General features: G+C 37.5%; 1 long non-coding RNA gene across 1 annotated transcript; it reads right to left on the bottom strand.

Annotated features, from left to right (window-relative positions):
• Positions 1-2570: 2570 nt before the first annotated feature.
• Positions 2571-22437, bottom strand: LOC113960613. Its single transcript, XR_003532639.1, has 3 exons — positions 22427-22437; positions 16291-16296; positions 2571-3002 (listed from the first exon to the last, which is right to left on the bottom strand). It is a non-coding gene; the product is annotated as an uncharacterized LOC113960613 (long non-coding RNA).
• Between the last annotated feature and the right edge of the window lie 5411 nt (positions 22438-27848).

Genomic DNA, 27848 nt, shown 5'->3' with positions numbered 1-27848 from the left:
GAATTTCCAAAGATATGAGTAAAGTCTTTCCTGGTACAAACAAACACTACTTGAGTCAAAGAATGTTCTTCAGAATCATAGAATCATAAATGCTGGAAAACACGTCCAAGATTATCAAGTCCAACCTTTGATGGAATACCTCCATGTCCACTAAACCATGTCACAAAGTGCCATGTCTATTCATTTTTTGAACACTTCCATGGATGTTGACCACCACTTCCCTGGGGAGGCTGCTCCAATGCTTAATCACTCTTTCAGTGAAGAAATTTTTCCTGGTATCCAACTTGAACCTTGCCTGGTACGACTTGAGGCCTTGTCTTATTGTTAGTTGCCTGGGGGAAGATTGCCTTTTTATTACATCACTTTTAGATCTGACCTATAAGAGTTCATCTATGATGAAAAAAATAGGAGGAAAAACTATTAATAATATTTCGTTAATTAAGATTTTGAAGTGTTTTTATCTGACTGCAGAAACCTTCCTACTTAAGAGTCAATGAGCATTGGAGTATTTCAGGTCTACTTGCAAGCAAAAACAGTAGAACTAATACATGCAAGATTCACTAATACTTAATATCACACAGTATCTTCTGCATAAAATTCATGTATTTGCAATTTGCATGGTATTGGTTAGCTTTGTAGATCATCCAGTTAAGAGAGAGGGGAGACACTACATTGTGCAACCATGCACCAGCTGAGCTAAAGAAAGATCACTAACAATCTAAACAGGAAGAATTATATTCACAAGAAAGACTGCAGCAATTTTAAAACAAAAATTAATTTTAATTTAGAAAACTTTAAAAAGTGTTCTATATGCTGGCCAAAAGGACTGACTTTGACCTTATTCATAACATAGAGGAAAAAATAAAATCATAAGAGTGAAGGTAATAATGTACAGGAAATATTGATGCTGAAGCACAAATGAACACAGTTAAAAAACAAGAGATTGGTAAATTCTCTTGATAAATTCAAAGTTTTATGGATTTCAGAATTAAAATGTTCCACTCCACTGAAAATCTTCTATTGAAAAGTTTACATCTTTTCCATGTTTGTCACACTGGAGTAGTGAAAAGAGTATGGGAAAGGGATGAAAAAATTTGACAAAGAAAATGGTTCTTTTGGCAGGGACACAAAGAAGACAACTAAATTTGCAACAGCGAACCAAGCAGGAAGCTCATCTGAAAACTGCAGAATTCCTTGAAGAAAGAAATAGAAATAAAGAGGGGCTAACTTGGAAACATATGCTGGCCATACAGATAAGATTTCTCCCTCACTCCCTTCCCCTCCACCCCAATATTTTGCACTGCGTGTTTGCCTTCCTCTCACTTTGATAGAATTATATATCTGGACATAGTCTTAAGGTCAAGGGCAATAATGGGGCTTCAGAGGCATGGATAAACTGTTTGGTAAAGAGCTTAGTCTGTAGGACAACGATTCTCTCCATTAGACTTTTATTTAAGCATGAGAACCAATGTGACCTCCATCAAGGCAAGCAAAATCAGTCTTACAACAGAAAGTTGAATCAGAAAACCATGTCCATTTTGATTGCTCGGATTTCTTCCCCATTCTTCTTCCTGTCTGATTGCTTTCATGGAAAACCAGTATTTTGTAAAATGCCTACATATTATATTTTAACTTACAAGTGCCCAATTTTATGGACTTTTGCCATGGGACTCGGGGGATTTGTTTGTCAATTTGGATGCATTGTAGCAAAACAGGATGATGTTTGCTGAGAGTAGAAACAGTAGAAACACCAGACTAGAAAAACCAGTAAAGGACGTACAGGTTATATACTGAGAAAATTTTCTCACTGTGTGAACAGAAAAATATTTGGACAGGTTGGCTGGGCAATGAGCACTAGGAGTTTCTTAGAGTAAGATCTTTTGAAAGATGAAGAGGGACTTTTTGTAGGCATGTAGTTATAGGACAAGTGGGAATGGCTTTAAGCTGAGGGAGGGTAGGTTTAGATTAGCTATCAGTAAGAGATTCTTTATTGAGAGGATAGTGAATCACTGCAACAGGTTGCCGAGAGAAGTTGTGGATGCCCATCCCTGGAGGTGTGCAAGGTTGGATGGGCTTTGAGCAGCCTTGTGTATCGGAAGGTGTCCCTGCCCTGGGCAGAGAGTTTGGAACTAGATGATTTTTAAGGTCCCTTCCAACTCAAACCATTCAATGATTCTATTTTGAACAATATTTCAAAACTACTCTCACAGTACTCCCAGTCCAAATCGATGATTGCTTGTTCTCTGATGTTTCATTTTGATCCTGATAGTGTAACTCCATCCTGCTTAAATGTTAGTGCATGAAGTACATGCAATAATCTTAAAGCTCTTTTCCAACCTAAATGATTCTATGGTGCCCTTGGAACTCCATCTTGATAGCAAACTCATAGAGTCTGAGTTTGTTCCTGCCTATGTGTTTATGTGCAGACTCATCAAGAAATCCTGAATTATCTTGCCTCACAAGACACAGCAAGTTTGATCTCTTCTTACCTCTTGCCATTGAGATGTCCGTACCTATACATTTCTAGCACAGTAATGTTGCCCGTAAACAAAGACACAAACCGAGTGCCGGTTTATGCGGTGCTTTATTCGGGGCCCCGGGAACCTGAGGACTAGCGTCCCAAGTCAGGATTCCGAAGACCCTCATTCTCAATTCAGCTTATATACACAAACAAGTTTACGTGCAGTTTCCACAGCAAAACAGTTTCATTCAGTTACAAACAAGCTCATACTTCATACTGATAACAATTGATAATCATTTACTCTAATCATAAATCTGCTTAAGTTGTCTTACCCCTAGAAACTGTTTAACAGACCCTTACCACATCCAAGGTAACAAATCATTATATACATGCTTGACTAAATCCTTTGATTATTGTTTCCACTTCTTCAGTACATTTCATGCTCACAAACAAGGTTGCTAACTTACTACTTTGGAGTGTTGCTTTCTAGGCCTACTCTCCTACTAAGCCTTAGCCATTCTACTACCAAATTTAAATTGCTCTGTAACAGTAAGAAGTGTATTTCCTGGGACACATGACAGTGAAGCCATGAGAAAAACTTTAAAGGCAACCACTGACCTCTCAGTCATGTTTCCAACACATGCATACTCTGAGAACCTTAAATAAAAATTTCCCTAATACATCACCACAGTGAATGCCTGCACATGCAAAAGCATCCTATGAGCAAGATGAAATTATCTTGTAAGGTCAAGCTCTCCTCAATACACTGCACACGCTTCCAGAGGAGTAGCTTTGCATTTGCCATGAAGCCACAGGGACAGGAATGTCACAGTCATTACGTAAGACACTTTACATTACTGTTATCCTCAGAATATGAAACAAGGAAGTCTTTGTACATGGTAACAGCTATGGGGGGATGTGTTTGGTAAATACTAAGATACTAGAGGGAATGGCAGAATTATCCATCCCTGTGTAGTAAGCCTTTTAGACTTTTGCTAGCTCAATGCCACATACCATACACTGTAGATGCAGATATCTGAGAGGTTGTTAATTTTTCACCATCTAGGTGATCAGCTATTGATCATTACCTCTCAAGTAATGATGTTCACACACTTCTGAATACAGAGGGAAACGTGTTTGATCAATGCTAACTCTGCAATTAAAAAACTGAGTTCAATAACTGGTTCCTGAAATAAACAGCTTAAAGACCTCTAGCTCTCTCTGGTCATTCCAAGCATGCAGCACTCCCTCGATCCCAAAAGCAGAGAAAGGAATTTGAAGAGGAAGTAGATGGAGATGCCCAGTACACCCTTTTCTTCTGTCTCTATGTGCAGCTATAACAGTACAGAACTTAAATTTGTTTCAAAAGCACGTAACTAGAAGAATTGCCAAAACATCTGAAATTTTCTTTTCCTAGTAGTTATCACTGGGATACTAGTGCTAGCGGTGCTTCCTGCATCCAATGTGACAACAGTTTGAAGATGTTTCTGAAACACAAAAATTTGAAAATAGCATTGCAACCAGGCAACTATACAATGGAGCAGAAGGAATGATGAGACTGACTCCAGGGTCTCAAGTTGCAGCTGATTCCACAATGTTTCCTATAATCCAGCATGATAAAGAGCTACTAATCCCCTAGCAATAGAGCATTGACTGCAGATATCTTCTGAGAACATGGTGCCTTGATTGTGAATTAAAATCAATCAGAAAAACACCCCACAACTTCGAGCAATATGTTTCAGAAAGTCAGCTGCTTGAATCCTATTAGAACAAACAGTGTTGAAATATAACACATTAAAGAAAAATACTGTTGTTTAACATTTCCTTGTGTGTTCAAGAAAGACATATGAAATAGATTGCTGGGGTAGATGAAGCAGATACAGAGTTGTCTCAAGGGTTGGAGTGCAGGGTAAACTAAATCATAACGTTCAGTAGAAAATAATTTCTTTTAGCTTACCTGTTCTTTAATTTCTGCCAGACACTACTGTTGTCATGACTGAGGTGGGATTTAAAAGAGAAGATAGTAGATCTACAAATTTTCATTGAAAGCATGGCATCCATTGGGATAGATTCTGAAGTGCAAGGTGCTAATTTTAATGTATAAAATTAAAAATGGTTTCAGATACGGTCACATGGAGAATAGTCACCTTGCTATACTATTCAGCATTGACAACAAAGATCAGTATCTAAATCCCTGTGAAGAAAGGGAACTAGCAGTAGATTTTTTCCATCTTGCATTCATGAGCTCCCAAACCCATTCTCTTTACTATAGAGATAAATAATTATTATAGGGTTTATTGAAGTTAGGATGCACCCAGTATGTTCTAGGTATTTATAGATTGGGGAAAAAAAATCGTGTCTGTCTTGGAAAGTATGTCATATATGATAGGGAAGGTTCATATTGGCAAGGCAGCAAAGTGGCTATTTGCCATGTTTTGGGGAAGACAATGAGCTTCTCTATGAGCCTACAGGAAGCACTTACATGTAGAGAAAGTCACACCTGGGAACAGAGCTCAAGAAAATTATTCTATGGAAAAAAGATGGAGATGGTAAGAAAATGCATACACATTAGAATATAAAAAGCCTTCTGATTTGATATAAAGACATTTTGCACAATGGAAACAAGCTAAGCAAGTTCCTCTCATTTATCTAGTCCATTTTGTCAACAAGTACATTGGTAGAGAGTAAGTGCAGGGAAAGTAACATCATGTCCTATCCCTTCTCTTTTCCTTTCAGATATCAGGAATGTCAGAGAAAACCTTCAAGACGGAGCATCTGTTGAGACTACCGTTTGTCTTGTCCCTGCATGGAGGTCACGTATGTGAACATTTGTATTTTTTCACTCCCCCAAGTCCTTCCATTGCACAAATTTAATTGCCAGGGACAATCTGAACCTTAATTGTAGAGTATATCAGCAGTTTGATATTTTAAGTCTTATATAACTTGGCAGCTTTCCCTGAATCTTGTCAGTTCTCTTTTTGAGTGTTTACATATGGGCATAATAAATGCTATAGATAGCTTGAACTGGATCTAAAACTATATTCCCTGTAGTTGCAATCCACAGCATGCCACAGAAAGCTGCATGTGATTCAAGAAAACACACCTCATTTGTCTTCATACATTTCCTTCTCTAAAGTGTAGCCTCCTTGGACTTAAAATAAATAAATACATATATAAATATATATATTTAATTCTACTGTCAGATAGAAAATGTCAACTGTCATATCAATTTACTTAGTCGATACATCCAACATTTAAAAAAAATTCATGTCTTATTTTACCTAATATGTAGGGAGAAATATTTCTTATAACAGAGGCACAATTACAGCATAGCAGTGCTTCACACAAATAAAGAATGACTTGCTTGAATACAATCAGTCATATCTTAAAGTCTAGAGAGCATTTCTTTTTAGAAATTTTACCTGCTGTCTTCAAGATATCTAGAATAAGGTAAAGTTAAATGGTATTTAAGAAATAAGAATATCTTTTCATTACAGACACAGAATCAAGAATAAACTGTTCTGTAGCGTGTCCTAACTTAGAAACAGTAACAACCCTCAATAAAGACGTAGAATGTGAAAGACTTTTCTATTATGGACTAACTAGAAAACACTTTTTTTCTGTTATCTTCATTTTAAAAATGAGAGTGGCATGGCTTTGCCTTTATTTGTTAAATTAACTTCTTTAGAACAAATTTTCTGGTGTAAGTCTATTCACTCCCCTAAGTTGTTCGGAAATGCCATGATTTTCTAAAATTTAGCTAAGTATACCTGGAAATATCAGACACTATACAGGGTTTTTTAAACATATGAAAGCAAGAGGATTTTAAAAAGTGACTGATAATGTTTTTTGATATTATTTGGACCACTTATCCTTAATGCCAGAAAGATTCCATTTTCTGAAATTCAGATATGTCAAGCTAGATAATAATAATAATAATAATAGTAATAATAATAATAATAATAGTAATAATAATAATAATATGCTGTACTGAAAACAAACAAACAAAAGCATAAAAAACCCCAACAAATCAAACCAACGTCAATTAGAAAATGCTGGTCAAAATCATACTTTCGGACTGAAGTTGCTTGAGCTTAAACTGCAGACTGCTCTTTCCTCACTAATGTGAAACCAATTATCATAGAGCTGGAGATTCTTACCGCTTCTTGTTCTAGCACTGAAATGACTTGGTTTCACACCAAACAGCTTCCACTGCATGAGAATCAAACATGACAAAGACAGTCAGGAAAAAAGTGTTTCAAAGTGTTCAATATGAAAAGTGTTTCATTCTGGACATGGTGAACCGCCAGCTGTTATGCTGAACAGATCAACATTATTTTCCCATGAAAGTTGATTTATAGAATAGAAATGAATGACTGTTCATTTTGCTCCTTGAAAGGACATTTTTGCCCCCCAGACAATTATCCTTTTATATGGTCATGTTGAACTCAGAAGGAAAGAGCAAAAATGCTAGTCTGAATCCTGCCATAAAATTATAACCCTAGGCAAAATTTAATGGTGTTCATCTCACTAATTACAAATTTGATATTTTTTCTCTTGCATGGATGAAAAAACCCAAAGTAGAATTAATTTGCAAAGGGCATACTTGCTTCTTTACAATGTGGAGAATCGTTTCAGTACATTAGGCAGATAGTAGCAAACATTATATTCCAGTCTAGCAAGGAATCTTAGAAGGTCATATCTCTTGTTGTTTCTCCCGCTGCTTACAGCCATAACAACACATTGCAGATAGAAGGTTGATGTAGCCTGTTACGCAGAGATCCCTCTAATGCAAAGAAATTGCCAAGGGGAGACATGAAGAGACTAGATAGACCTGAATCAGATCCTTCTCTTTCATCCTGTTTCCCCAGTGGAAACACCTTGAAAGCAAGGGAAAGGTCTGGCAGTTTTTGAATGCCTCTGATTCGCAACTTTTAAAACGTGTTTCTGCCAAATACAACTAGAAGAGTCTTTGAGCTAATCAAACTTATGAGTCATACTTCTACATAAAGACGGCATTGTACCACATCTCTCTTCTTTCTAGCTCTTTGAAGTTCAAATGCAATTTAATTTTGTAGTGGTAGAAAACTAGAAGTACCACTCCGAGGAGCTCATTCCGTTTCTCAAAATTAGAAGGTCTGTCTAATAGCAACCTTTTTATCCTATGCAAATGAGCATGTTGAGACAAAATCTTGTCTTCATGGAACAGCACTCCCAAACTAATCAAATATGTTTAGTTCAAACATCGACAATATTCCATACATCTTTTGTGATATTTTCCTCTACCAAATGAATGGAAGATACTGAATGGCACAGTCATAAAAGACTTCATTTGCAGTGTGTGAAAGAAAAGGTACCGTCCCTCATGGGGAAGCCAAAATAAGAGTATGCATTAAGCACAAAGAAGCAGAGTAGGATGATGGAGAATAAAAGTTCCTTATCTCCAAAAGATCCACCTCCTGTGGTATTCATGTCAGCTGCCTTTCTGGCCGTGTCTGCTCTTCCCTTTGTAATCCTTCTTCCCTAAGCCAGAATTCTTCTGTTCATGCATTCCAGGACCTTTCATAGAATCACAGAAACATAGGAACCTTAAAGACCATCTACTTCCAGCTCCTCTAGCATTGGCAGGGACACCTTTCAATAGCCAGGTTACTCAGAGCTCCATCCAACCTATCCTTGCACATTTCCAAAGATGGGACATCCAGAACGTCTCTGGGCAACCTGTTCCAGTGACTCGCCACCCTCACTGTAAAGAATTTCTCCCTAATATCTAATCTAAACCTAATCTCTTTCAATTTGAAGCCATTTTCCCTGTCTTGTCACTAAATACCCTTTAAAAAAGTTTCTCTCCACCTTTCCTGTAGGTTCCCTTCAGATACTGGAAGGTTGCAACTAAGTGATCCCAAAGCCTTCTCCTCTTCAGGCTGAACAATCCCAATTCTCTCAGCTTTTCTTCATAGGGGATTTTATCCATCATTCTGTCTTTGTGGCCCTCTGGACTCGCTCCAACAGGTCAATGTCATTCCTATGCTGGGGAATCCAAACCTGGATGCAGTACTCGAGGTGGGGTCTCATGAGAGTGGAGTAGAGGGGCAGAATCACCTCCCTCAACCTGCTGGTCATGCTGCTTTGGATGCAACCCAGGACATATTTGGCTTTCTGGGCTGTGAATGCACGTTGCTGGCTCATGTCCAGACTCTCATCCATCAGTACCACCAAGTCCATCTCCTCACCTCTCAGCCTGCATTGATAGAGGGGCTTACCCCAACTCAGGTATAGCACCTTGCACTTAGTCTTGTTAAAATTCATGTGGTTCCCATGGGTCCACTTCTTAAGCTTGTCCAGGTTCCTCTGGATGGCATCCCAGGTGTGTCAACCACACCACTCAGCTTGGTATCATCTGCAAACTTGATGAGTGTACACTCGATCCCTAGATCTGCCATTTATGAAGATACAAAATAGCAGTGGTGACAATATGGACCCCTGAGGGACCTCACTTTTTTGTCTACCATCATCAGTGCTTTGCTCCACCTTTTTCCTGATCCCTCAGTTATTGACAGTGATGTTGTCTGTTGAATATAATTAGAATAAAACAGACACACTGCTTTCTTGTAACTTTCTCATTTGTTTCTGTCTATTTCTTTTTTTTAGCTTTAAATTGACTCTGTTCTTAGCCAAGGAATCTTTCTCCACATCCTCACTCACACCTTCAGTCTGCGATGGATCTTTGTCACCTTAGAATCACTGGCAAAACAGTATGTTTTCTTATCTGTCTCTTTCTTTGGTTTTCCCTACCAGTATTTGACAACATATTACACAGTTACACAGTATTCTCTCTCGAAATCTTCTGCATTCTATCCATGTCAACTGTGATGGTCAAAACCTGACTGGATGTGAGTGTTTGTAACACAGGTGTTTACATTGGAGCCACTCACTCTCAGGTTTCCCAGAATTTCCACCCAACACAGATATAGTTTATCTCAGCTTAAAGAAGACACCTATGTTTTGTCACATGAATCATACCCTAAACTCCACTGATTATACAAACAAAAATTCTGTTGACTGTGCTGGAAACCTAAACAACCTGTTCTGATGTAGAAACCCGGATTTAGTCCTTGAACTCAACTGTGAGAAATGTCACTCTTGGAATTGTTCCTTTCCCCTCCCCCCCTTTACAAAACACAGCTTTTTAATCAAGCAAAAACTTATGACAGAATTGATATTGGACTTTCCCAGGCTGATGTCCTGTGCTGAAGGCAATGTAAACTGAAGACAACTTTAATACAGCTGTGATGGCATTTCCCTTGCCTGGCTGTCCTCAAAACAGTGTGAAATGCAACTCTTTCATTTAGCATAACTCCTTTTTCAAAAGTAGTGTATCGGTCACAAACTCCAGCAGCTCAATTTGAAGAGAGACATTGTTTTTCCTTTTTTTTGGTATTCAATGTTTCCTTCTGGCAGACAATTCCCATGTTTCAGATACCATAAATAACCTACAGTAGGTACCTAGCCACCAAAGTGGCAACCTCATGATTCTCCACGCTGTACTGCCTCTGCCCTGCTTCATCACATCAGTACCATGTATTAAGTTGATGAGGTTACATCCCAAAGGCAACTGTGGAAGCTTTTCACCTGGGTTGGAGTCACTGGATATTTTTTCATAAATATTCTATAGGCCAGTTTTTCACTGCAGGCCTAATGTGTCTTATCAAACTTTATATTTTCTGGCTTTGTGATGTAAATTTAATTTATTTACTGGGGTGGTTCATCAAATTAATAAAATTTGTTTCTCAAGACACACATAAAAACTATTTTTTCTAAGTACACACAGAAATAAATCTGAGGACCTCAGAAATAATCTCCCAGAATTTCTAAAAGCTTTGTTTCCATGCTTTACTCTTTTGCCTGATTTTGATATCTTGTAACAAAAAGTCTGTGTGTCTTGTGAAAAAAATGGAAGATGGAAATATTCAAAAACATGATGAGCAAATGAACATATGAAGCAATAGGGCATTCATAGAATGGCAGTGACTTGGAGAATCCTAGGGCAAGACATATAAGTTTATAAAAGCCTTCATGCAGTTTGTTTACTAACAAAAATGCCTCACCATGGGTATCCAGTTAGCATGGGAGTAGCTCTCACTTCTCACGTGGGATCTGACCCTTAAATACATAAAACCTTTTCTTCTTCATCAAAAAGAAATGTACCAGCAAGGAACAGAAAAGACAGCAGAACAACAACTAAGGGCAGCAAGTGCAGTGCTGAAAGCTGCCCTCAAAAAGAGAGAGCAGGGGTGGCAGTGTGGAGATGAGCTGCTGCAAGTGCATGCAGCAGCACGAGCACAGGCAGGGAGGGTGCTTATAATACAACACAGAATCACAGAATCACAGAATCACAAACATGATTTGTGATGAGGAGCCAGGTAACACTAGCTCAATGAACACTAATGTCAGACACACAGCAGCAAGGCCCACAGAAAAGGTGAAGGTTTTGATATGTTGAAATAAATGTACCTACCCTCTCTACCTAGAGAAAATTCCAGAGTTAATTGAAAGCTACTAATCTCCAGTGAGACGAAATAGGAAGGGATTGGAAATGAAAGTAGAGTGATAAAGGCAAAGTTTTGGCCAACAGGAGAGAGAACAAAACATAGGGTAATCTGGTGCACCAGAGTATTTAAACATATGTTTAAATTTTAATGTATGGGTAATCCAATTGACTTCAACATATGCTTAAATACTTTGCTGGATCAGGGCTTCAATGTGTATTTGAATTAAACCGTAACATGATGACTTAGAAGTGAGCTCATTTCAGATTTCACTGGCTGAAGAGAGTTCTGCTTAACTGACATTTAGAGTGGAGAATTTTAATGAAAATGCTTCAGAAAGCAATTAAACTGTCATTCAGTTAATGGCATTTTTCTCTCTAATAAAAAAATCCCCATTCCAGATAAATATGTTTCAGATTAAGCTTGCAGGACATCATGCTGCTAGGGCATAATTATAGTTAACATATATATAACACACATACACAGACATATATATATATATATATATGCATATATATATCATATATATAGTTTGTTTCCAGCCACTTCCTCAGCCTCTAGATGCCACAAGAAAGGTTGGAAGTTCCTGTAATGAGGCATACCTCTGTTTAGTGCTTCATGTTAGAAATATATGCAACAGAGTTAAAGGAGACTGGAAAGGAAAAAAATGTCCAGAAATAAAACAGAAATAAAGTTAAGACGAGTGTAATAAATTACTTCAAAAGAGTTAAGACAGTGGCTGGACCACTGTTCAGGACATTTGGAGTGTCAAAATTCAGAGTAGTGCAGTTCACCAGCTGGCATTGGTGGCACCGACTAGAGGGAACTTTGACTGTAGTGTTTTTACTGATCTCTCTCCCATCTCTCCTTTCTGCCAATAACTTGTTGCCGAAAGCAACTGGCTGTTCCATCTACATCTGGGAGCAAACCCAGACTTAATACTAAACCATAAGAAAACCAACAAAAATAACCAGCTGGAATTCATCCATGGAGAGCTGTAGTTATTGTATGTGTTTTTATGATGCACTGTTTAGTATTAAGTGTGCTAGCCTCAGGAAGGAAAAAAGTAACATGCAAGCATGCTGTCAGCAGTGTCTGATACACAACCAGCGCACATACTGGGATAGCAGCAAGTAGGCCTAATTCTCCAGCCTGAAGTGGAAATAAACTGAAGCATATAAAATAAAATGTTGAGCTAATGTAGGGAAACACATGGCTAGATGCGTGGTTAGGGGTATTTGTTGCATTAAACCATTTTACCCTGAGGCAATCTTTCTGATGGCAACTGACACGGCTGGTGTTTTGACAATGCTGCCTTTTCAAGCGAGTCTAATCAGGCCAGTGTTCAGTTCCTGGAGGAAAATGGATAACAGGTGCTAAACCCAGCTGGACTGGTTGAATTATCTTGGCTGGCAAAAGAAGACTGTAGCCTAATGTTCACCGTAAGAGCAGTCGGGCTCTATGGCTCAGCTCAGATCATAGTGCTGGGATTCAAACATGATGCTGAAGGAGGTACGTAAGAAAGACTGCACTGAAGTTCACTATGGATCTGTGCCTACGACATTCAATCAGAAGTGAACAGAGTGAAAATAACGAGTAACTAGAGAGTTCAGTCATTTATAAGATTGATTGTTTCAGAAAAAATGCCAATACAATTTGGGGCGGGGAGGAAATGGGCATTAGCAACACAGTAATACACCTTCTTCAAAAGTTATAGCTGTTCAGAGCCCTCTGCCATTTAATTTATATATCTATTATTTATTTCTCTTCTTAAACCTTTGATCAAAAAATTAGCACATTATTATATCTACCTCATTTTGGGGGAGAAATTTTAATCCTGTGCTTGAGCCACATCAGCTACAAAGAGACATCCACAGATTTCCAGTTATGGACTACTCCTGGCAAGGGAACTTGATTTATATTGCTGTGCACTCAATCCTTGTTTTAACTACCTGTGAGAGTAGCAGACCCCTGGGTGTTACCATGTCCAGGGAGCTGTAGAGGTGGAAACATTTTCCGGAATCTTCAGGGTGCTCTTCCCAGCCCACCATCACTTCTCTAAGGTAACTGTTTGGTACCTGGGGCTCAAGCCATTGTCTACTCAGAGCAATCCATCGTGAGAGAACAACATCAGTGCAGAACAGACAGCTTTTGGGAGGAGTTCTGTCACAATGATGCTGTGTGTACATGGTTAGTGACAGACACACTGAAACCTTGGATTTCAGTAGTGCTAATGCAGCCAAGCAGGACTGAAAAAAGGTGTTTTATCTGTCCTATGTTTTATATTATATCCCATGTTTCAAGGTTAATGCTACTCTTCTTCAATGGCTAGACAGGATTTACTCTTCTCTGCCTTTAGTGCATAGGTCATTTTCTGTAGATTAGTTTTCTCTCTCTCAGAAGCTCTGGAGACTGACCACAGCTATGCAGCGTAGAGGGAGTTTGCCAATGTTGCAAACGCTTTGCATTCATTCAGTCGATGTATGTCCCCTGTTGTGATTTTCAGAATTAAGCCACTCTGCAGACTTAGGGTCAGGCGAGGGCTTTTTTCTAAGTCAAATTACCAGGGGTCATCAAAGGGTTTTTTTCCTCTTTAATTTGACCACAGTCACTTCTACGATCAAGTGGCGATGTGGTACCTCTGATTTCTCTTGTTCTCTTACTTCAGCATATTATAATTGTTACTTTTAAGTTCTTAAATGCAGCTGATGAATTTGTTGTGGACTGTTGATCAGTGTTATTTAGTGGTAGCATTTGAAGTAGAAATTCTGTGAACGCTGCAATGGTACACACCTATTTCATCACTGTATATGGTTTTACAGGTCAACAAAATAACCAGGTGATGCCTGTAAATCACGCATTCATAGATCTTTATATTTAGCAGAATTATCTGCCAATCTATATTACTTAAGCCTTCTTGCAAGCTTAGTAAAAGAATGAAGTTCTGTTTTTCTGAGCAAGTCTTGAGACATTCAGTGGAATGCAAAGAATTTGTTCTCAGTCCTTGAATGTTGTCACAAACCGAAACTACACAATAGATTTCTTTCTTGAATCTGTGTGCCTCAGATTGTCCTGTTACTGATGATATAAAAGTGAAATAAGGGTGCATTCTCAGTCCTGCTTATTAGCAGTGGCTTCAATGGTGTTATAGGCAGAACTAGAGAGCCACATAGCTCAAGAATCCACATACCATAGAGTATTCCTGATGGCATCAAGGTGTTGTGAAGACAACAGACACCTCTCAAAAGTCCCAGCTCATTGAAAAAAAGCCTGCCTCCATCCCTTAACTACAAAGAGCACAACATGGCTTAGCCTTAAGCAAGGAAATAAAAGTGGAAACTGATTTCTCCAGATCTTAAAATGTTTTCATCATGTAATATATGTAGAAGCATGTGAAGCATGTCATTTGAGACTCTTTATTTTACTCCTGATCCCTAAGAGTCTGGTCAAAACTTTGATTGTCACTCTTTTTCCAGAATCTATTCTATATTGCTTGCAGCGATGACACACTGCCTCCTCTGTATTGGACAATTTTTTTAGCTTTGTATATCTTGAGTTGAGGCATAATTCAGGGAGAAATAAAGAGAAAATAGGATACTTATCTTTCAGTATTTACCTATGCCTACTAGTAATCTTAAAAAGAAAAACAATCTACAAATTCTTAAATCTTGGATTGATAATTAAAGTTTCTTGCATGAATCTATTTCTTATAGCAGGATACACAGAAAGTTTGGATATGGGTGGGAACTTGCCAGACAGTTTTTTATGAAAGCTGTAATGTACTTCCTTCCCTTAAGTCTCAGAAATATCCCACTAAAACATGTTGTCAAGTTGGACAGGACAGGGTGATATCCTAGGGTGATAAAAATAAAGCTTATCAAGTGTTATAAAGCCAGGTGTACACTTCTTTGCAGCAAAGAATGTAAAGACAACATGAGTCAAACTGATCAATGAGGTCTTCTGTTCAGCATTAGCTCAAAACGAAAGGGTACTGCAATGGCTTTTATTCTCCAAATCGGGCAACTGCCAAAATCACATCTTTTTCTTCCCCTTATGCTGTGTGCAACAGCAACACAGCCATTTTAAATTACTTTAAACCATTATAAAAACTCTATCAAGATGTCCAAAATAATTTTCACCAAAGAGCTTTCAGCTGCCCTTTTGGAGTCACAGCAGCACTACAAAGGTTAAAAGTTCTAACTCCCACTTGTGCTCTTGTGAGTCATGCTTCAAGACATTTGTTTTTCTGAGAAAGTATTTCAGTTTGCCTCTCACTGTTAAGACACATTTACCACTAAACTGTTGGAGTCAAAACTGAGTTTCTCCAACAGCTAATGTTCCTAGCAATCTAATCATGGAATTAAAACTGTCACCAATACAGCAGATTTTCGCTGTGTTAAAGATTTATTCACAGTATTTGCTGTTAAAACATTGCAGTGCCACTAGATGTTCTATTGATTTTTTTAAAAAATCACACTATGCAAAGACAAAGACCTTATTTAAAACTAGTAATTTCAGTCATTGAATTAAAAAAAAAATAAGTAATTTAAGGAATGCCAGGCTTTTTTCACAACAACCCACAACACACAGGTCAGAAAGAGCTTGGTGTATTTCCCAGAAAATGTCCGTGCTGTCAAAAAAAGAAAAAAAAATGTATTGAATATTAATTGTCATGAAAGTGGATAGTGGATTTCTTTAAATGCAACTGTCTGAAAATTCAGACACTAGGCTAATGGACCCTTTTCTCTGTACTTCTGGGAGGCAAGCCACTTCTTTTACTGCACAGTGCAGGTAGCTATAAATCAGACACAATGGTTAGCAGTGGACAGCCCTTAGACCGCTGATGTTTGGTGGGTAACTCACTTTGCCTATAGAACATGCACCTGTCCACGTTCTAATGACACACAGTTGTACTGTTCAGGCAGTAAAACACAATTTTTTTAAATGTTTGTCATAAGAGATCTAGTTGCTCCCATCTGGGTCAGTGTAAAGTCTCCAGTGTACTCATGAGGAAGGCAGAGGCTAAGTAACACAGTAGACTGAGCATGGAAATGACTTTTGATATCAGATAATGGAAAACGCCAGTAGTAGCAAAGGCATTCACATTAATCATGAGATTTTCTTTGCCTACATCTCTGAAGGGTGCAGATATTCAATGTCTGAGCAATAAGACACTAAAGGAGAAGATGCTGAAGTATTCTGAAATGTATGTTCTTTCCTAAGCAGCATTTTCCTTTTCCAGAGAATCTTTTACCAATTCCATTAGCCACAAAGCAATACTTGCAACTACTGCTATTTTGATTAGCTTTTCTAAGTCAACAAGAGAATAAATAAATAACACAAGCAAATGTATTTATCCATTTACTTGATTTGGAAGTTTTCTAGGTCACATCTGCTCCCATCGCCTTCTACCATGTTCTTATACTAAACCATCTGGGACATATTGAAGAAGATATACACAAAGGAATTCTTACAGTGGAATATCATAAAGTGGGTCACTCGCTAAACCTCTTCAGTGGAAAACTAAGCAGAAATTGGCCTATACTATAGAGAAGCATGGAACATGCTTGAATGAGTGGTACTGCATCAGGCTGTGGATCTGAAGGTGGGAGTGTGTAGAAACCACAGCTTGCAACCTGATGCAAGTAACTGCATTGCCAACAAGTGTGGGGGACATATTTTCTGATGATTTCTTATATCTCATGGACTTTCATCTCAAATTGTGGACTCAACCTCCACTTTCCCTCTTTTGTTGATACAATTTGGAAGGTTTTTTCCCTGCTACTTACAAGGTAGATGGATATTCACAGCAAATTAACATTTAAATCTATCTAAATCTGCAACTGCTGCAGATTGAGTTGTGCACTTCACTCACAAGAGAGACACAATAATAAACTTTAATGATATAACAAAGTTCAATGGCAAATGCAACAGTCTTTTAACAGGATTCGATGGCGAGGTACACTTGATTATCTATTGCACAGAGGAGAGACAGACAAAAGTCTCAGGGAGATCCTTCTGCTGAGTCATGAGGTTCAGAAGAGATCCTATTGCTTTCTAAACTCCTTCTCAGAGAGGAGTTTAAGTGTGGCTCAATCCAGACTTAATTCCAGACAATCAGTCCTTTATATTGCTTAGCTAAGAATTCAAAGTTTCATCATGCTTGATCCCAATTTACTTACCAAGTCTCTGATGTGATAAGGATTCTCTCAAACTTGAAGACTAACCTTGAGAAGCATAGGAACCACCTTCCCTATTCAAGGAAAGATCTATCTGAGCAACCTCCTACCGTGCAGGAGAGCACACTGATATACCAGCACTGACAATTATACAACTTTTTATGTTCAATAACAATGATACTGTTTAATTCCCAGGACTTGCTCAGTATTTAAAACACAAGACAACTAAGAATATTGACAAATATGACAAATACATATAAGCCCCTTGAAATTAAGGAAAAAAATATATGAATACCGCCTTGCTAACTTGTTCCACGTTTTCAACAGCCATCAATCTGAAATGCCAATCTGAAATATGTTCTTGGGAATCAAGCAAGAAAGACAAGCCACATAAAATTTTGAATGTGTTAGGTCTTAAACTAAAATACGATTTGCAGTACAATTACTCTCACAGTAATCATTTTTTATCCTTATTTATCATGCATGTTCAATAATAGAAAATGAAAGAAAAATGTCATTATGTTAGGTACCAAATCCATCAGGAGATGGTATCATACTGTATTTCTGCAACAATTTAGAAAAGGTAATGTCTGTAAACTTATTTTTTAAAAAATCACTGTGATATGGAGCTGGAGAAGGATATAAAAAGGAGGTGACTTTATTAACACCAAAAGTTATGTGTAGATTATAAGGTGTAAGTACTGCCACCAAGTGGAAGTAAGAGCTGCGTCAATTCACATGAGAGGTCTATCTCAGCCTGTTTCAGTCTGTGGCATCCACTAGTCAAAAGTTAGCCCAAGTTTCAGACACCTGTAAACAGACTACCCGTTGGGGCATAGATATGGGATATGGGATTCCCCAAAATATTGTCAATAGGGAGCTTATTTGCATATACAGACATATATATATATATATGTTTAGTTGAGCAAGTGTAACATATAATTAGTTTTAAAATTCTACTCATTTCTTGGTCTTTATTTCTTGCAAGAGTGAGCAGGTCTGATTAGATATTAATCATGTTAAATAATACTTTTGACCAATTTTAATCTGCTTCTCCTTTGAACTTCATCAAGTCCCACTTCTTGCATTAGGAAAATGCTCACATTATATATTAAATTATTCATTCCAATTTGCATTAATCACTGCATAGGTCAACATTCAATTGCATTTGTTAACATACTGTACTTTCACATTGTTAGGAACAGTTTTGCTCATGTTCATCTGTAGAAGTTTTGGATTCTAACTAAAATAATTTGGAAAGATGTATACTACTATATTGTGTTCTGATACAGACTGTCTTTGTCATCTTGGATGGTGTACTCTACTAAGTTCATTGCTTTTGTCAGCGTTCATCCTTTATAAATTGGGAACAAATTTCTCCGTATGAGAATGGCCAATGCTAGGACAAAATTTCTAAATGACAGTGAAATGCTGAGGGCCCTTTCAGTAGGTAAGGATAAAATGAATGCATAAAATGAATCAACTAATGAAGGCAGGTATTCAGTAGATGGATAGATGAACTCATAGAGCTCAAAAATAATTTCTCTTATCAAACTCATTAGCTTCTTTCCCCATTAAGCCAGTACTCTAAAAATAGGACTCTTGTCTAAATAAGTTTTTCATTAGAAATTAACATGATTGTGTTCAGAAGTACAGTGGTATTTTCTTGCCTAAAACCAAAATAACACTGTTTTTATTGCTTCATATGTACCACATCTCTCTGAAACATTTAACATACGTCTCAAATGTGATGGTATGTTGATTCAGACTTGCTTAGATAGTTAATTCATCCATGGATAATCACATTCCCTGCAAGTTGATCTACTTATTTCATGTTAAAAAAGGGTCACTACATGTGCACAGCATTAATCCCTTTTCTTTTTTTTCAGGATCTGTTGATTCAGAGGACTGCATATAGCAGAAATCTGAAATATTGGAGTAGATTACACCATTTTTTTAACCTTCCAAATCTTGGAAGTTTTAGTTTGTAGGAAAGCACCTCTTCCTTTGTAGAGAATGCAGAGATTCTTCTACTGGACAGAATTGCTCTATGAAATTTTTCACAATTAACTCTGCATATGGACCCATGACTTTAGTCATCTGAGTTACAGAAGGTAAAGTGACAGAAACATCTCTAATATGGAACTAAATGCATCAAGGTGAAATCATTCTCTTTGTATGCATAAGTCTAAACAGTTATTTTTTTCTGTGTTTAGAAATGTCTTTAAGGGATAGACATTAGATTTAATTTTTCTGTTACTTTTTCAGACATTCCTTATAACTAGAACTTTCCTTGAAAAATGAGCTTATTACTTAAAGTAAATCTATTGGCTGAATGTGAAAGGAAGTCTCCTTCTAAAGCCACAGTGTATGCACTACTTTTCCACCTTGTGCAGGCTGATCGTAGGAATTTTTCACAAGTCATGCAACATTTTTCCCTGGCAGCCCTCCATTTTCAGGGGATCTGTAATCACTTGAGAATTTCAGACTAAACACAGAAATATAAAAATGCAAGTCTAAAACACCCCAGGCTTCAAAGAACCAAGGATGGATTATTTTTAGCTTGTGTTCTAAGCTAAGCCTGTGTGATAGTCATTATTCCTAACAGTTTCAGATATTTGCAAAATTGGAACTGGAAGTGACCCCAAGAGATTCCATCCTTCCACTTCAGGACAGTACTAGCTGTGCCTACAGTACTACTGATGGAAGTCCTTAAAAATAGACAATGAGGAATATTCCCCATATTCCCCTTCTCAACCATACAAGTCTTCACTGATCTTGTAAGTTAGAAAAATTTTCATATTGATTCAGCTAGATTATTAGCTATAATATCTTGTCTAATTCAACACGGGGCATTGTGAAAAAATTCTTTGCAACTGACATTTTAAACACTTGTAAACTAGTAACATTTTGCTGCTGAATCTTATTTTGCCAAGATTAAACAGCCCCAGGCCCTTCAGTTCCTTCTCAGAGGCAGAGAGAAGAGGTAGAGGTTTGTTAGATCTCAGCATGTCATTGGTGGTCTGTGTTGGATTCTCAGTTAACATGCATCCAGACACAGAGCTCTAGCAGAGGTCTGACAACCTTGGGCAGAGCAGGCTTACATTATGTATGGAGTCTATTTAATGTGCTTTGAGTCCTACCTCATTTCTTTGCTGTCTTGATAGTAACGTGGTTCTGTTAACCCATGGCCAATCTGTTCTAGGAGAGACTAGATTTTCAAGGATCCTTAGATCCTTTTCCTCACCATCATTTACTTGTTTTATCATTCTTGTTTCTGATATTGTCATTGATTGTCCAGAATTTGGACCTTTTTTTCTTTGAATTGGATTACATTTATTTTTTTTCCTTTTTCCTTTGAATTGGATTACATTTACTTTTTTCCCTTATAATTTTTTGGTTGTTGGGAAACTCTGATTTCCAGTTCTGCAGTATTCTCACTTCTGTCTCAGCTCAGGGTCAAGGGCAGATTTCATGAGAACTCTTTCCATTCTGTTTTCAAAGATATTAATGAAACATCAAGGACAAATGTGTCTGGATCCTTCCTTACCAAGCTTTCCTTCTTCTGTGGAGAGCTTGAGTACATTCTGTGGCCTCACAGCACCCAGTCTCTTGAACAGAAAGACAAAAAAGAGGTGTGTATTTTCACTCAAAAATGTTAAATTTCTTACCATCAATCTGTCATGCTCCTTTCCAGTTTAAAAATGCTGTCACTTAAACACAAAATACACACTCCATATTGTTATTAAATTCAGTATGCTTTTCCAATTTGCACATGCTTCTCACCTTAGTTGGGAATACTGGAGAATTCTGTTGTAGAGACATATTTTAAATATTCCCAACATTTTCAATTTTTAGATCCACTGGAAACAGTTGACTACTGTTCACATAATAATAATTTCAATAAACTGTTAGCAGCTTTTTGAAAATGCACATGTAAATACATGAGCATAACCAAATTTTCACATAATGAGGTTTTCCTGAATGTACATAGATAGATTGCTATATTGTGGTTTAGGATCATAAACTGCCGTTTAATGATAAATCTAATTCTCCCTTTATTGTAAGAATTTCACTTTAGGCTAAATCTTAATTAGATTCTTTGTCACAAAAATTTAACAATTGTGAACTACATAATTTTCACATTGCTCTTGCATTCAGCACCCTACATACATTTTTTAATTTTTAATTTTTCAGAAGGCAGTAACTGTGTTATTAATATTACATTAAACATCAGTATTCTACAAGCTTTTAGAAACACTTTACTGTTCCTTGTTCTTGGGCAGTAGACTCCAGGGGCACATGCAGAAAATGAGCATGTCTTCAATATGGTTTTGTTGTTCTCATCCACAAGTTTTTTTTCAAGGAAATAACACTAGAACTCATTTGGGATTGCTAAAAAGCCTCATTTTTGATCCTCTAAAGAAACAAGACAAGTTTGTAGCTCACAAAAGACAGAGGTATTTATGTAGTAGAGAGTAAGGATATAATGTTTTCAGAAAGCAAACTCATAACCCTGTAGAAAGACAGAGGGTGATTGTAACACATCAGTTTCTCCAGGAGGAGACTCTGGGAAATCGTATTGAAAGCCTTGGAGAAATCCAGGTAGGCTATGCCCACTGCTCACCCCACATTGATCGAACAGGTTACTTTGTTACAGGCAATAGTCAGATTTGTCAAGCATGATTTGCCTTTGGTGAATCCATGGGTTTTTTTCCCAATCATGTGCTTCATCTGACTTGTGATAGCCTCCAGGAGGATTCGTTCCATAACTTTCCCAGGGATTGAAGTAAGACTGATGGGTCTGTAATACCCTGGATTATCACTTGTGGATCCTCCATTTGTCAATCTAAAGGTAAACTACTCTGGGTCTTCTAGGTGTACTTTGGGACACACCTAGAACTCCCTAATCCCTTACACTACTGAGCAGATAGCCCAAACCACCTGACACCTGCCCGGTTACTAAATTGTTAGGATTCATAGTCATGTCACTTGCAGAACATGATGCAATAGGTGTTGCTAGATGACAAATACTGAAGAACAGGCTTTTCAAAAGGCTGCTGGTATTTCTCCTTCCCCTAACTTTACCAAAGTATTCAGTGGTTATATCATTGCTAAAAAGTGCAGAAGATGAGTTCCACTCCTTATTCCTAAATATCGTGTTACTCAGGTAAACACTTTTACTACTGCCAGTGTTTTATTCTAGGCTGACAGTAATCTAGGTGTCCCATCTTGACCATAACCACTTACACTACCCAGATGGAGAGCTGTACTCCCTTGCTGATTCTATCAGTTTTACCATGAGATGCTGAAAAAACTGAAACCATAGATCAGAAGTCACTTAGGAAATCAGTGATGAAATTCGAATAAGACAGGAAGGAACTGAATTTAAACCCAAATCTTGCACAACCTGAATCAATCCCGTCAGTGAGCTCCTATTTTGGCTGGCATAGCCAGTTGCATGAAAGTATTTAGGTTTAAGGTTGCTAAGTAAAATCAAATATCTTTCTGTGGCCTGACTTAGCTCCTAAGTCTTTGGGAGAAACTGGTTCTGAGATACACAACTTCTTCCTCATTTCTGACTGAGAAACCTGAGCGGGTAAGTGTTCTGGAATTTTTAAAGCAGATTTAAGATGCAAATTTTTCCTACTGTTCACAAAAGTATGTATTCACAGCAGGACCGCCGAGTCCTAGGTATCTGGAATTTCAAGACCACAGTTTGATTTCAAAATTTCCATCTATTGAGATAAGAATTATATATTCAAACATCTTCAGAATTTCAAAGTTGTTACCCTAAATGTTGAGAACTGCACTGTTCAGTAATACAACACGTATGCTTTGTTGACTAGACCTCGGTGCTTCTCCATTCCATAAAAGGTCTTTTTTGATGTAATAATTACAGCTGATAAGCTGTTTTCTGATTAAATTAATTTAATGGGAAAACGTTACTTAGCCTTGCATGCTTTGTCAGAAGTTGACACAGGGCAAGGCAGTTTTCCTAGTTTCCTGGACTGCCTCAGTATCCCAGGTGTTCAGACAGATCTGCACTGCACTGACATAACAGTATGGTGCCTTCAGTTTTCCCATTCCCAAGCCATCTTCTGGTAGCCAGAGCTCCCAGCAGAGCTGGTGAGCTGTCTGTACTCAGGTTACAGAACTGGAGATCTTGATGTCCCTTCTCTCCCATTCTTACTCTGGTGCTTTTCAGACAGAGCTCCATATAGGCTGCTTCAAGACCAGGATACAGAGGTTTCCGACTCTGCCTATCCAAGCTCTCCCAGGGCTGGAGTGCCAGAGTCCCAGCACTAATAGCATGGGTGCACTTAGCCACGCCAGAGGTCTTAGTTGGTCTACCATGGAGTCAGGATTTAACTAGAGACACACGATCCCAAGGTACTGCTTAGTGAGATCGCTGTTCTTGTCAAGTTTAATTCTACAAATAGCAGAAATGGGCAACAGGTAGAAATTTCAATGTCAGTGAGCATACACACACCAATAGTAATTTCTGAAATAGCACGTCAACATTTTCCGGCACAAAATTTCCACCAAATTTCTGGCTCCCAGGGAAATAAGGATAATCTTTTATCTAACCTGTTTATTTGTACTGTCTATTCAGCTTAGACCAAAATAAATTGAAGAAATAAACCCAACATAAAATTTTGCTTCCTTTTAGCGTCACCTCCCTGAGCTTTACCAGAAGCCTAGACTCATACACTTTCACAAAACCATAAACAGGATTAACTGCTCCATTTGGATGGATTTTTAAGTGTATATATAGGACATTCTAAATGTTGTGTTACTCAGGAAATTACAGGTTTTATTTTGCAACATTTTAAACTTATATATATATATATATTAGAAGGCTGTGTCACTTCAAATGAGAAGTGACAGTGCAATCAAAATACAGTTTCAAACTAACTTTTCCTCACATATAAAGAGTAAGAAACCTGACCTCCCCTACTTAATAAATATCATTTTATGATTCTGTACTCCTATACTCATTGTTTCAAGATAATGAAAGTTAACATCTTCCAGAACAATGAAAGCATTTTTCTACATATAGGTTGACTGCATTTACTTGAAAGAATATGAGGTGGTTATATGTTCTGAAAACAACAAATCAGATCCAGTATATGGACTGATATATCTGGGATGAAGGGAAAAATACAAATGTGCTATCATTTTCTTTTCTGTTAAAAATGTAACATACCTTAAAATCAGGTTGCATTCACTAAAAGAAATAAAAAACTAGTAGCATTATTGAAAGGCATAAGTGTTCCTTTTCTTCTATAATACTATTGTAAATCAATCCATTTGGCAATTTTATTTCTCAAATTGCAAGCTAGATTCTTTGTTTTGAAGTCAAAATATATTGGATCTGCCTGAGATGGAGTTCATTTTCCCTCAGTGTTGTGATTTGCGTTAGTAGCTAGAAGGGAGTTGATAAGGCACCAGTGTTTTGACTGCTGCTGAGCGGGGCTGGCACAACATCAGCACTGTCTCCCCAACATTCCCTCCCCATCAAGGGGCTGGGAGTGTACAAGATCCTGGTAAGGGAACAGTTAGGCCAACTGACCCAAACTGACCAAAAGGATATTCCATACTATATGACATCAGCTCAGATATAAAAGCTAAGGCAAGGAGAAGGAAAAGGGGGCATTCATCAGTTATGGTGTTTCCCTTCCAGAGCAACCACTATGCTTGCTAAAGCCCTGCTTTCTGGGAAGTGGATGGACACTTGCTGATGGGAAGTAGAGAATAAATCTACTTTTTTTTTCCTCTTCGCTTGTGCATGTGCAAACTTCTGTTTTTCTTTATTAAACTGCCTTATCTCAACCTATGAGTCATTTTCCATCTTATTCTCTCTCCCCTGTCCATCTGGGAAGGGAAGTGGTAGAGTGGCTTGGTGGGCACCTGGCATCCAGCCAAGGTCAATCCACCGTACAAAACAAAACAAAACAAAACAGAAGACTATGTCAATTAATAACTGTATTTTTGTAATGCTAGAGATTAAACTCTGTAGAAAGAAAAAAATTGTAACATTTTCTACAGTGTTAGATGTGTTTGTTTGGCGGCCAAGACGTGCAGCTCCCATCTGCAAAAAATTTGCAATCAAATTCTCCTCCATATATTATGACAAAAAAATTATCACAATGTCACACTTGAATACTATATCTTCAAAAAATCTATTTTATAACAGCAGAATCAATGAATTGTGAGGGATTTTTTTCAAAAAGTTAATGATCTGTCACTTTACAGCACATACCTTCATTCAGGATGCTTTGTTGGATGTTCTTTTTTTTTGCACTGCAAGCACAAATCAACTTGCAATGCAGTCACAATGCAGAACTTCTAAAACTTCAGCAGACCAAACATAAGGTGACTATACATCTCACGGCACAGCAAACCTACGAGAAAGTCTTTCTGACTTGAGAATTTGTTGGAGATTTCAGCAACTGTTGTAGTTAAACTTGATCCTTTTTATTACTTCGACTTCATAAATAGTCTAATATTTCTCAATCTATTTCAAGTAAATTAAGGTTTTCTCCCAAAATTTAAACAATTTTTCAGTATTTCTGGTGTTAGAACTGGTGGACTGGAGCAGTATGTGTGATGTGGATGAGTATAGTCTCATTGGTTTTGCTGCTTCAACTTCTATCCAGTGTATCTACTTCTATTTTTTTGGCTCTTATGCAATAGCTTGCTTAAATATACTTTGAAGCAGGGACCACCTTCTGCTTTAGTATTAGTACTGGTCCCTAATATGCTTACGACCATACTCAGACTGCCTCTTCTAGAGAGTCTGTTGCTCAAATTGTTCTTACCTCTGTTCAAAGTCTGTGAAGCTTAAACACTAGGCAGCCTGATTTGTTTAGCACTCTTTGGAACCTAAATGCCAGCACAAATGTAGATGAGCTCACTAGAAATATTTGCAAAGGAATGTAATGAAGACTTATTTAAGAGAATACCACAAGTTTATAATTGTATCTGGAGACAATCATAACAATAAAAAAATGGAAAATATCTTCCTTATATAGTGTAAACTCTGTAGAATTGTATTTATTTCTAAAACAATGTGTGTTTTACTGGTTCTTATTAACTATAGAATGAGATGATTATTATACTAATGTATAAGTAATTTATATAGTACTTAATGACTGAAAAGACAAAAAAGAGAGGAATCATCTCTTGATGATTCAGAAAATCAATAATTTTTTTTCTCTCTTTTTTTTTTCTCATTGGTTTATGGGCAAGTCTTAATGCCATAAAAGCATAAGCAAAAGGGAATAGATGTAAGATTCATTACAGCTCCAAAATTGGTTGGCCCTCAGATGGTATGAAAGGAAAAACAAAAACACACAAGGGAATCGGACATGGTATTTTTTGATACTTTGAACTGTGTGGAGGTTCGCTAAGGGCATGTTTTCAGAAGAGTTACACTGACAGTTACTGATCAAAAGAATCATCAACATTTATGATGCTAAATGCCTAATGCATTATCATTCATGGCAGAAGTACTGGATCAGACCTACACTTCAACAAATCACATGAGAATCTGGTGCAATATGAGGAAGGTGACTCTAACAAGTGTATTCCACCTCAGGTATTTCTGTAAAGCAACAAAGCTGTAGCTTTACAAACATGTTATGAAAAAACATGTTGCCACCATTCTGAATAGCAAGCACAAGTGTTCAGTTCACTTTTATGTATCCAAAGAAAAATTCTTGAACAAAATATAAAATCAGCATGATTTTTAAAAATCGTACTGATCCAGTGTAGTGCCAACAAAAGCAGCCTTAGCTGAAACAGTCAATCTGTTTTTTTCATTACTATCTCACTCTGCTGTTTATTTATCAGAATTTTACTGCTGATGTCTCTTTGGCGATTTTTGTTTACTTTATGTTTGATCTGTGGCAAGTCCTGAGACATGGGGCCCAAAAGTCATTCCAGTTGAAATGGAAAGGATCTCAGTGTGTGTCCATTAAAATATGTTTCAAGATTCATGGGACATACACCAAAACACAAGTGCTAATACTAGCTCCATTCATCAGACTAAATTGCAAACAAATAAATCCTGTTGTGCGAAGGTAGTTGCTGTGCATTATAATGAGCAATTTCTTAGAAAGAGTAAAAGCGTGGAAAAATAAGAAATGAGTAATCAATATTTAGCTCAAACAGAAAAACAGTACCATTTTGAAAGAGTAGGTAATAAACATCAAACCAGTGACCAGACAAAAAAGCAGAAACATTTTGACCGGAAAAAAGGTAGCTCTAAACCAATGACATGCATCTATCTAGGAGATACATATTAGCCAAACCTGAGTTCCATATATATTGTCAAAGCATAATCATCTGCCGAACTAAACTGTTCAGTGCCTGTAACTCGTTTTAGTAGGCTCATTCTGAACAATAGTGTTTCAAGCAGTGCTGGCCTTTGAAGAGTCAGTGATGGTATCTGAAATGCAGCACAGGTATAATCCATGAAGTATCATGCAGTCTTGACCCCCAGTTATGTTAATCCTCTCCCTGAAAATGCTACCAGGTTTTCTTTCAAGAGGAAGACCTGATATCTGAGTCTTGTCACAGCATGCAGTCAGGAAACGTCCTTCACCCTATAGATTCAACATGTCCGATGTATGGTGGAGAACAAATATTATG

The sequence above is a fragment of the Neopelma chrysocephalum genome, unplaced genomic scaffold (genome assembly GCF_003984885.1).
Source record: "Neopelma chrysocephalum unplaced genomic scaffold, ASM398488v2 Primary Assembly neopelma1_22, whole genome shotgun sequence".
NCBI classification, from domain to species: Eukaryota; Metazoa; Chordata; class Aves; order Passeriformes; family Pipridae; genus Neopelma; species Neopelma chrysocephalum.
The sequence above is the reverse complement of the archived record's forward strand: the minus strand, read 5'-3'. Positions and strand labels throughout refer to the sequence as shown.